Source organism: Bombina bombina, chromosome 1, assembly GCF_027579735.1.
Source record: "Bombina bombina isolate aBomBom1 chromosome 1, aBomBom1.pri, whole genome shotgun sequence".
NCBI lineage: Eukaryota > Metazoa > Chordata > Amphibia > Anura > Bombinatoridae > Bombina > Bombina bombina.
Genome location: NC_069499.1, coordinates 644,422,464 through 644,434,764, shown reverse-complemented (window position 1 = coordinate 644,434,764; position 12,301 = coordinate 644,422,464). Strand labels below are relative to the sequence as shown.

The 12,301-nt window shown below is 44.2% G+C and overlaps 1 protein-coding gene across 1 annotated transcript in view; it reads right to left on the bottom strand.

Annotated features, from left to right (window-relative positions):
• The window catches only part of GCNA (germ cell nuclear acidic peptidase), a 178,066-nt gene that overhangs the window by 123,884 nt on the left and 41,881 nt on the right, over window positions 1-12,301 (bottom strand). The window lies entirely within an intron of this gene.

Below are 12,301 nucleotides of genomic sequence, written 5' to 3'. Positions count from 1 at the left end.
GGGAAGAGTCCACAGCTGCATTCATTACTTTTGGGAAAACAATACCCAAGCTATAGAGGACACTAAATGCAAACAAAGGGCGGGTACAGAAGGCAGCCCCTTCGAAGGGCACCATAGCCTGAAAACACCCTATAAAAAAAACTGTAACACTTAAAAACAAGGGGTTAAAACCTGAAAGGACCAAGTAACTGCCCATCAGTTAGACACCTGCAAGGCCGTCCTAGAGACTACTCAGAATCTCCAGAATCCCCTGAGCCCAAAAAAATCTTAGAGGAACCAAGTCCAGCGAGCTTTCTGATCACACAGAACTAAACCCCGACCCGAAGGAAGAGGACCTACACCTACCCCCAAAGGGGAAAACGGAGGACCAATAAGGATCCAACGGACCACCAACTATGGTAAAAAAAATCTCAAAAACAACTAAAGCAAGCCCAAGGTTGCAAAGACAACCAGGGAAATGGCTCCCTAGAAGGACAAAGACAAGGGATCATCTCCGCACCTATGAAAAGGCGATCACGGGAAAGAAACCATACGACTTATGGTGCTTCAAGGAAGCCACAGGCTTCACACTGAACCATAGTTTAGCAGACACAACCGCTAAAAGTAGACAACATAGGAAGAAACCCATATGAAGCCGAAGAAATTCAGAGCCTGTAGACAAGGATAGAAACAAACTAATTATCCTATCAGAGAAAAAAGGCTATCTTGTAAAAACACACAGCCACCTCTGAGCTCCAGCCTCAAGACAGCAAAGCTGACCCTAAGCCATCGTGGGAGAACATCCCACCAAGACTGTCCAAAAATATCAACGGCAACTCTCGTCCAGGAAGAAATCCAGACCTTAGAGAACATCCAACACCAGCAGCATATGAAATCAGTGGAGGGATGAAACTACATGAACCCCCCACCGAAGCTGGAGCCCAGATTAGAAAGCTGCAACAGCAGGACTCAAACCCCAACCTTCAGCTACTAGGCAGGGTAAAGATCCATAAGGCTACCTAGACCTGCATCAACTAGAAGGACACGGTCAAGACTCAGTCAGCAGAGCAGTCAGATCCCCGACCCCCACTCCGAGGAAATGGACCCAGTCCAAAAGGATTGTAAATGTCCGAAAACAAAGAAAACTAAATTCTTCGAACCACACCTCAGGAGAAAACGGAGGGGCCTAAAAGGGAACGACCCCATGGGGGAACAACTTTGACAAGTATTTAAATCTTGCTTGCTACCACAAGCCATGACAGAACACTACGTGTTCGGGTTCCAGGACCAGAATCTAGCCCCATGACCTCTTGCACACAAGAAGGACAGAACCCCTCGGAAACGAGAAAGGAGGACTTTGGGGACTCAATGGAAACTGTGTTCAGAAACCTCCCTGAAGGAGAACAAACGCAAAGGAATCATTTTCCCCAGCCATAGGCATGGATAAGAGATGAGAGAACGGTGAAACCAAGTGATGAGACCATTCAGCCTTACCGACAGCTCATTTGAACAGACAACCACGAGCCCACATCAAGGTGCAATAACTGCCCCTGACGATCCTGTCAGATCCCACCGGAGAGACAGCAAATCATACTCTCAGGCAGATACCAGAAGGGACAAACGGATGTTTCAAACCTAAAGGTTTGAAACCAAACCGCCCAGAACCGGGCTCTGAACCAGACAGGGGACATGGTCACAAACTCGACCCCAAGAACTGAGACCAGTCAAAGTTCAACCCCCTGAGGAACTGTCAAGTTACCTCATACGGAGAAGTGCATCCTGGGCAGTGCATCCACATCCCAATGTCCCTGGACATTGGACGCTTGAAATAGAGATTTAGACCAAAGAGCCTAGAAGACGTCTTAACAGGCACAAGAAGAAATGGCAACCAGCACCCGAGGGAGCGTCCAAAACCAGGACCCTCTGCTTGTAAACCCAAAGGTTAGATCTCTTACAGATTCGAAGGGGAACACCCCCTTCTAAAGGTTACGGGATTACACTGAACAGGCTTCAATTGAAGGAAGGATGAAGGGCTGAGTCAGCCCTGCCGGGATTTGGACCTGTGATCTTGATCTTTAAAACAGGCTTTATTGTAGTCAGGTTTTTTTTTTTTACCAACTGAGCTACCTCACCGGCCTACAAGCCCTTAGGATGAGAAGTGATATCACCAAGACCCCTAAAGGATCAGCCTCCCAGAAAATCCTGTACCTCACAGGAAAAACGGTGGGAGCCTCACAACTCCTGGCAGACAAGTCGACTAGGCCACAAAAAAACCCAGACATCCAGAAGATACCAAGAGTGAAAAACGAAAATCGTCATCCATCTGGTACCCCCGACGCCCAGAGGTCATCCAAACCCATGGGAAATGGAGGAACTTCAGCTCCAAGGCCACAAGGTCTCTCCCGAGGAACCTCAGCAGGCTCGGTGTCCAGAACCCCCTTGAACAGTAGGAACGGGAGGTGGACCGATGTAGTCCCTCTGTCTCCTAGTAAAGGTAACAAGAACAAAACGAACACTTATCAAAGTGAACAACCCAACACCCGACAAGGTAACCAGCACACCGGCACCACATGGGTGACATGAACCGTAAGGAACAGCAGCTAGCGCCCGAGAAAGTGCTCACGCGACCACAAAATCGCAAGTATCAGTTCCAGAGAGAATTGTTCCCAAAATGGAAAATCATTACAGACATGAGCTTCATAAAACAAATTAAACACATCCTACCGGACCAAAGAAAATGAAGGCAGCACCCATGGGTGAACGCCCAAGGAGAATGGGTGCGCTAATAGGACCAGCCGATCTGAAGCCCTATTCTCCCAAGCTCAGAACTGGAACAGATACTTAAAGAAAAGAAAAACAGAGATCAAGGATATTGGCTTCATCCCCATACGTCTAACCCAGTTTGCCATCCGGCACGGAAGACCAAGGATCCCTCGGCCCAGTAGTACCGGAATCCTGCAGCACCGCCAAAACATGCCTTAGTAGTACACAAAGATGTGCCAGTCTATAACGGAAGGCAAAATGTTCCCCCGACGGATCGATGGATGACCCAGGCCCCGAGGGAGGGGCCCCTGAAGCCTCAGAGGCCATTGCTTTCCTAGAAGGTCGAACTGACTCAGACGAGCTCATGCTCAACGGACCCCGGTTAACAGAACACGGATATTATCTTAAAAATACTTCTCTTGGAAGATATAAATGTGCCAGTGCCATAGATACGGTCATGCGGAACCATGCCGTAACCTCTGGAGGAAACAGGCCGCCTTCCGGAGAAGGAGTAATGGCCATAGGGATACCTGTTTGCGTAGCAAAAGAAGATTCTGGGGCACGCGCCTCATGGGACATGGAATCCTCAGAGGCGGATGGCTCAATGCACTCTACATTCCCTGATTCGGGGGAAGAGAGTACTCTAGAGCGGCAATCGGAACATAACTGATGGGCATGGATAACCCGGGCCATTTCATACTCCTCACAAGACGTATACTCCGAGTCGGAGATGTCCCGTCTCTAAAAAAAAAAAAAATCAGAATCCTCCATAACTTGGAGATTGCAAATATGGACTAAAGCTAAAAACGGCACCTTACACCCGCAACGGCTGGGGCACTCACCACCTCCTGAGAACCAGACAACTAACGAACAGACTCTCTCCGTCACAACTCGGTCAGGGTACGGAAATGGAATTACAACGTGACTACAACCGGTCACGAGGTGCACCATGTAAGTCAGCAAAAAAGGCGCGCCAACCCAAAAGGACCACGCAGTCTGATAAGGCCGTTCTGTTCCGAATAGCCATGAGCCCAAGCATCACTACACATTAGCATACAGATCACATAACAAACATGATTAAAGTCCCCCCTGTTCAATAACCCCCCACAAGAGATATTAACCCTTGATTCAATTTTAAGATAAAGGAGTCCCACTGAGACCCTGGACTTCTTTCATTAACATTACATTCATATATCGAAATAAAATGAAACAAACTTACCGGAATCTGCGCCGTGGAACAGGAACACAGCTCTTCAAGCATGACAGATAGCAGCATCGCTTCGGACAGACTTGAATGAATAAAGGCAGGCAGCAAAACTCGTCAACACTGATTGCCAAGGAGCTGTTAACATGAGTCGGGATGGTTTCGCAGAGACGACACTCCCTGCATCTCCGGACTCTAACTTTCATCCATGCTCTCACTAAGAGGCTGACAGGATTACTTAAAACTCCAGTCCCATTTAGAAAAGTACTACCCTCCATAAGAGACTATCTTCAATCTTCTGACTCTTCTCTGCCAATATCCTGTGATGAAAGGCAAAGAATGACTGGGGGAATGAGGGAAGTGGGCGAGGTATTTAAGCCTTTGGCTGGGGTGCCTAATCCTGGTAGCCAGGTTCTGAATTGCCAAAAGTAACAAATGCAACTGTGGACTCTTCCCGTTTAAGAAGAAAATTATCCCTTTGGACATAAGGCCAAAAATGTTACCATCAGTCTGCCTGTGCTGGACTCTAGACAAAAAAAATATTTCTGCGATACTGAGGCAGGAAAACACTTGTCCCTCCAGACCTTATAGATATTCGATCATCCAACTTATCTCCAAGTCAGTGAGAGTTGTCAAATGGTAAATTAAAGAGGGTTTACCTTTGAAGCTGCATCTACGTCCCAATATTTTAGCCACAAAGCCCTCCCTTACCAGGTTGGATTTAGCCAAGGATCTGGCATTAATCTTCAGTCCTTTTGAAATCAACTCAACAGAGGACAAATAAACATGTGGATCTTGAAAATAAGTTGAAAAGACATATTCCTCCCTATGAGGAAGGTTAGCTTGCAAATGATCAGTCCACAATTCAAATGCTTTAGTGGCAGAAAACAAAAGCATTAATACTTGCAACATAGCGGGATTGCTGGGGGAAGAGAGAAGTCTTTTCAGATTTAACTCTATTTTTTAACCAAATAAAATCATGAAAATTGCACAAGCAATCAGAAGGCACAATAGAACTAAATTAAAGTGATGGTAAATACTTGTGTTTTTGAAACGCTAGGATCTACCAGTGCTACAAAAACTTCATGCTAAAAGTTCCATTATTTGCAGCGAGTTTATGTCTAGCTGAGCACCTCTGGCCGCCTACAGCAAAACATTTTTTCAATGAGGGGACGTTTTCACCTCTTAGACAATAGGCGTGCTGACCAATCTCCATTATGCCAGATGAGTAGCACGCGATTATCTAAGAGCTGAAAATATCACCTCAATAAAGAAGGGTTTTGCCGTGGGCAGCCAGTGGGGCTCAGCTCAGCATAAACTCACTGCAAATAAAGGAACTTTTAGCATGATGTTTTTTATACTTCATGACTAAAAGTCCCCTTTATTTGTAGCACTGGTAAATCCTAACGTTTCACAAATACAAGGATTTATCATCACTTTAATCTATTCAAAGCAGCATCAACCTTAGGAACATTCCCAAACTTGTTAAACATCAGGTTATTTATTTAGTTATTTTATCAGACAATGTAAACGGACGTTCAGGCTTAACACACTCCTGATCAATTATAGCAGACAAGGAGGAATCAACTGGAGAAGTCTTTTTTTTTTTTTTAAGAGTTATATAAAAACCTCGACCAGTTAGCATAAGTAGAGAGGATCCTCAGACTCCTCCATATTAAGAGAGTCTCCCGTATGGCTCTAATAAAGCCTTGCAAATTATTAACATGAAACCTTAACTGTAGGGAATCTTCAAAGTCACTAAATACTTTGCCATCTTCACCCTCATCTTCAAAAGCAGCATTTACAGAGACAAAGCATCTTGCCAGATCAAACCCATACATTTCTTTAATACAATCTTGGCACAACTTATAACTTCCAAATGCAGAATTATGGCCGACAGGAGCAGTAATAGAGGCAGGCTCAGTGCTAAAAGAATAAAAGCCTAATAACTATTCCTCGGGGGGAAAAAAAAAAAACATAATTTATGCTTACCTGATAAATTCCTTTCTTCTGTAGTGTGATCAGTCCACGGGTCATCATTACTTGTGGGATATTAACTGCTCCCCTACAGGAAGTGCAAGAGGATTCACCCAGCAGAGTTGCTATATAGCTCCTCCCCTCTACGTCACCTCCAGTCATTCGACCAAGGACCAACGAGAAAGGAGAAGCCAAGGGTGTAGTGGTGACTGGAGTATAATTTAAAAAATATTTACCTGCCTTAAAAAACAGGGCGGGCCGTGGACTGATCACACTACAGAAGAAAGGAATTTATCAGGTAAGCATAAATTATGTTTTCTTCTGTTAAGTGTGATCAGTCCACGGGTCATCATTACTTCTGGGATACCAATACCAAAGCAAAAGTACACGGATGATGGGAGGGATAGGCAGGCTCTTTATACAGAAGGAACCACTGCCTGAAGAACCTTTCTCCCAAAAATAGCCTCCGAGGAAGCAAAAGTGTCAAATTTGTAAAATTTGGAAAAAGTATGAAGCGAAGACCAAGTTGCAGCCTTGCAAATCTGTTCAACAGAGGCCTCATTCTTAAAGGCCCAAGTGGAAGCCACAGCTCTAGTGGAATGAGCTGTAATTCTTTCAGGAGGCTGCTGTCCAGCAGTCTCATAAGCTAAACGAATTATGCTACGAAGCCAAAAAGAGAGAGAGGTAGCAGAAGCTTTTTGACCTCTCCTCTGACCAGAGTAAACGACAAACAGGGAAGACGTTTGTCGAAAATCTTTAGTTGCCTGTAAATATAATTTAAGGGCACGAACTACATCCAGATTGTGCAAAAGACGTTCCTTCCTCGAAGAAGGATTTGGGCACAAGGATGGAACAACAATCTCCTGATTGATATTCCTGTTAGTGACTACCTTAGGTAAGAACCCAGGCTTAGTACGCAGAACTACCTTATCCGAGTGAAAAATCAAATAAGGAGAATCACAATGTAAGGCTGATAACTCAGAGACTCTTCGAGCCGAGGAAATAGCCATTAAAATAGAACTTTCCAAGATAACAACTTTATATCAATGGAATGAAGGGGTTCAAACGGAACACCCTGTAAAACGTTAAGAACAAGGTTTAAACTCCATGGTGGAGCCACAGCTTTAAACACAGGTTTAATCCTGGCCAAAGCCTGACAAAAAGCCTGAACGTCTGGAACTTCTTACAGACGCTTGTGTAACAGAATGGACAGAGCTGAGATCTGTCCCTTTAAGGAACTAGCGGATAACCCCTTTTCTAAACCTTCTTGTAGAAAAGACAATATCCTAGGAATCCTAACCTTACTCCAAGAGTAACCTTTGGATTCGCACCAATATAGGTATTTACGCCATATTTTATGGTAAATCTTTCTGGCGACAGGCTTCCTAGCCTGTATTAAGGTATCAATAACTGACTCAGAAAAACCACGCTTTGATAAGATCAAGCGTTCAATTTCCAAGCAGTCAGCTTCAGAGAAGTTAGATTTTGATGTTTGAAAGGACCCTGAATCAGAAGGTCCTGTTTCAGAGGTAACGACCAAGGTGGACAGAAGGACATGTCCACCAGATCTGTATACCAAGTCCTGCGTGGCCATGCAGGCGCTATTAGAATCACTGATGCTTTCTCCTGTTTGATTCTGGCAATCAATCGAGGAAGCATCGGGAAAGGTGGAAACACATAAGCCATCCTGAAGGTCCATGGTGCTGTCAAGGCATCTATCAGGACCGCTCCCGGATCCCTGGATCTGGACCCGTAGCGCGGAAGCTTGGCGTTCTGTCGAGACGCCATGAGATCTATCTCTGGTTTGCCCCAACGTGGAAGTATTTGGGCAAAGACCTCTGGATGAAGTTCCCACTCCCCCGGATGAAAAGTCTGACGACTTAAGAAATCCGCCTCCCAGTTCTCCACTCCCGGGATGTGGATTGCAGACAGGTGGCAAGAGTGAGACTCTGCCCAGCGAATTATCTTCGATACTTCCATCATTGCTAGGGAGCTTCTTGTCCCTCCCTGATGGTTGATATAAGCTACAGTCGTGATGTTGTCCGACTGGAACCTGATGAACCCCCGAGTTGCTAACTGGGGCCAAGCCAGAAGAGCATTGAGGACTGCTCTCAATTCCAGAATGTTTATTGGAAGAAGACTCTCCTCCTGATTCCATAGTCCCTGAGCCTTCAGAGAATTCCAGACAGCGCCCCAACCTAGTAGGCTGGCGTCTGTTGTTACAATTGACCAGTCTGGCCTGCTGAATGGCATTCCCCTGGACAGATGTGGCCGATAAAGCCACCATAGAAGAGAATTTCTGGTCTCTTGAATGGAATGAAGGACACGGCATGCATTTTGAAGTTTTGTTAACCTGTCCTCTGTCAGGTAAATCTTCATTTCTACAGAATCTATCAGAGTCCCCAGGAAGGGAACTCTTGTGAGTGGAAAGAGAGAACTTTCCTCTTCGTTCACTTTCCATCCATGCGACCTTAGAAATGCCAGTACTATCTCTGTATGAGATTTGGCAGTTTGAAAGCTTGAAGCTTGTATCAGTATGTCGTCTAAGTACGGAGCTACTGAAATTCCTCGCGGTCTTAGTACCGCCAGAAGAGTGCCCAGAACCTTTGTGAAGATTCTTGGAGCCGTAGCCAGTCCGAATGGAAGAGCTACAAACTGGTAATGCCTGTCTAAAAAGGCAAACCTTAGATACCGGTAATGACTTCTGTGAATCGGTATGTGAAGGTAAGCATCCTTTAAATCCACTGTGGTCAAGTACTGACCCTCTTGGATCATGGGCAAAATTGTTCGAATAGTTTCCATCTTGAACGATGGAACTCTTAGGAATTTGTTTAGGATCTTTAAATCCAAGATTGGCCTGAAGGTTCCCTCTTTTTGGGAACTACAAACAGATTTGGAGTAAAACCCTTGTCCTTGTTCCAACCGCGGAACTGGATGGATCACTCCCATTAATAAAAGATCTTGTACGCAGCGTAGAAACGCTTCCTTCTTTGTTAGGTTTGTTGACAACCTTGACAGATGAAATCTCCCTCTTGGGGGAGAGGATTTGAAGTCCAGAAGGTATCCCTGAGATATGATCTCTAACGCCCAGGGATCCTGAACATCTCTTACCCAAGCCTGGGCGAAGAGGGAAAGTCTGCCCCCCACTAGATCCGGTCCCGGATCGGGGGCCCTCAATTCATGCTGTCTTAGGGGCAGCAGCAGGTTTTCTGGCCTGTTTGCCCCTGTTCCAGGACTGGTTAGGTTTCCAGCCTTGTCTGTAGCGAGCAACAGCTCCTTCCTGTTTTGGTGCAGAGGAAGTTGATGCTGCTCCTGCTTTGAAATTACGAAAGGAACGAAAATTGGACTGTCTAGCCTTGGCTTTGGCCTTGTCCTGAGGCAGGGCATGACCTTTACCTCCTGTAATGTCATCAATAATCTCTTTCAAGCCGGGCCCGAATAAGGTCTGCCCTTTGAAAGGAATATTAAGCAATTTAGATTTAGACGTAACATCAGCTGACCAGGATTTTAGCCACAGAGCTCTGCGTGCCTGAATGGCGAATCCTGAATTTTTAGCCGCAAGTTTAGTTAAATGTACTACGGCATCTGAAATAAATGAATTAGCTAACTTAAGGAATTTAAGTTTGTGTGTGATGTCATCTAGTGTGGATGATTGAAGTGTCTCTTCCAGAGACTCAAACCAAAATGCTGCTGCAGCCGTGACAGGCGCAATACATGCAAGAGGTTGCAATATAAACCCTTGTTGAACAAACATTTTCTTAAGGTAACCCTCTAATTTTTTATCCATTGGATCTGAAAAAGCACAGCTATCCTCCACTGGGATAGTGGTACGCTTAGCTAAAGTAGAAACTGCTCCCTCCACCTTAGGGACCATTTGCCATAAGTCCCGTGTGGCGGCGTCTATTGGAAACATTTTTCTGAATATAGGAGGGGGTGAGAAAGGCACACCGGGTCTATCCCACTCCTTAGTAACAATGTCAGTAAGTCTCTTAGGTATAGGAAAAACGTCAGTACTCGTCGGTACCGCAAAATATTTATCCAACCTACACATTTTTTCTGGGATTGCAACTGTGTTACAATCATTCAGAGCCGCTAATACCTCCCCTAGTAACACACGGAGGTTCTCAAGCTTAAATTTAAAATTTGAAATGTCTGAGTCCAGTTTATTTGGATCAGAACCGTCACCCACAGAATGAAGCTCTCCGTCTTCACGTTCTGCAAACTGTGACGCAGTATCAGACATGGCCCTTGCATTATCAGCGCACTCTGTTCTCATCCCAGAGTGATCACATTTACCTCTTAGTTCTGGTAGTTTAGCCAAAACTTCAGTCATAACAGTAGCCATATCTTGTAATGTGATTTGTAATGGCCGCCCAGATGCACTCGGCGCTACAATATCACGCACCTCCTGAGCGGGAGATGCAGGTACTGACACGTGAGGCGAGTTAGTCGGCATAACTCTCCCCTCGTTGTTTGGTGAAATATGTTCAATTTGTACAGATTGACTATTTTTTAAAGTAGCATCAATACATTTAGTACATAAATTTCTATTGGGCTCCACTTTGGCATTAACACATAGCACAGAGATATTCCTCTGAATCAGACATGTTTAACACACTAGCAAATAAACAGCAACTTGGAAATACTTTTCAAAGTAATTTACAAATAATATGAAAACGAACTGTGCCTTTAAGAAGCACAGAAAATATTATAACAGATAAAATAATTAAGTTATAGCATCAATCTTTGTCAGAATATACAGTTTTAGAGGATTGTTCCCCTCAGCAAATGATAACTAACCCAGGCAGCAGAAAAAAAAAAAAAAAAAATACACAAATAAACGTTTTTTATATCACAGTCAATACAATCAGCACAGCTCTGCTGTGAATGATTACTTCCCTCAAAAAAGACTCTTGAGATCCCTGAACTCTGTAGAGATGAACCGGATCATGCAGGAAGAAAATGAACCTCTGACTGAGTTTTTCTGATGCATAGTGAAAGCACCAAAATGGCCCCTCCCCCACACACATAACAGTGAGAGGGATCAGTGAACTGCTCTAATTTAAATCAAAACTATTGCCAAGTGGAAAAAAAGTGCCCAAAACATTTTTTTCACCCAGTACCTCAGAGAAAAAAACGTTTTTACATGCCAGCAAAAAAACGTTTTACCTCAATAATTAATTGTCATTTAAAACCTATTGCAAGTCCCTGCAAAATAGGTTAAGTCTATGTATACAGTTTAAAAACCAGAGAAGTACCATTTCCCAGAAAACTGAAGTGTAAAATATACATACATGACAGCCTGATATCAGCTACATCTACTGCATTCAAGGCTGAGTTTACATTATAACGGTATGGCAGGATTTTCTCATCAATTCCATGTCAGAAAATAATAAACTGCTACATACCTCTTTGCAGATTAATCTGCCTGCTGTCCCCTGATCTGAAGTTTACCTCTCCTCAGATGGCCGAGAAACAGCAATATGATCTTAACTACTCCGGCTAAAATCATAGAAAAACTCAGGTAGATTCTTCTTCAAATTCTACCAGAGAAGGAATAACACACTCCGGTGCTATTATAAAATAACAAACTTTTGATTGAAGATATAAAAACTAAATATATCACCATAGTCCTCTCACACATCCTATCTAGTCGTTGGGTGCAAGAGAATGACTGGGGGTGACGTAGAGGGGAGGAGCTATATAGCAACTCTGCTGGGTGAATCCTCTTGCACTTCCTGTAGGGGAGCAGTTAATATCCCACAAGTAATGATGACCCGTGGACTGATCACACTTAACAGAAGAAAAAAAAAGGTACTCACCAAGTATCTTGAAACAGAGGCAGATGCAGCATAATCACAGAGTTCAGAAACCTCAAAACAGAATGAAGCCTATTACAAGAACTATAACAAATGCTTCTTCATTAAATAAAGGCTTTGGCGTCTGATCAGCGTGAGACTCGCGTGCTGACTTCACCAACTCGCACTCCTGCTCAAGAAAAGTTGACAAATACCGCAAGCAGCAAATAAAAGTATTCCAAAATCAGGGTACATCTTCAAACACCCGAGTAACATGGCAGAAGTAGAATCTTGCGGCCCTTAAAAAGGAACAGCACTCTCTGCCAAGAAGATCCACCTGCACAGCCCAAATAATCTGGTAAGGTGCCAAATTCTTGTCCATACCTGGACAGAAAACTAGTTATATTTGGGGGTCTATGTGGGCGGGTCCTGTTTATGTCCAACCTCCTCTTCAGGGAAGGGCATTCAAGTAAATGGGGACCCAATTAAGGAGCAAATATTATATATTTGCAGGTTTATACGTCACAAAGCTATCCTCAAAAAAGGAAAAATAAAGAACACTATTCTCCAGAGTGGACCT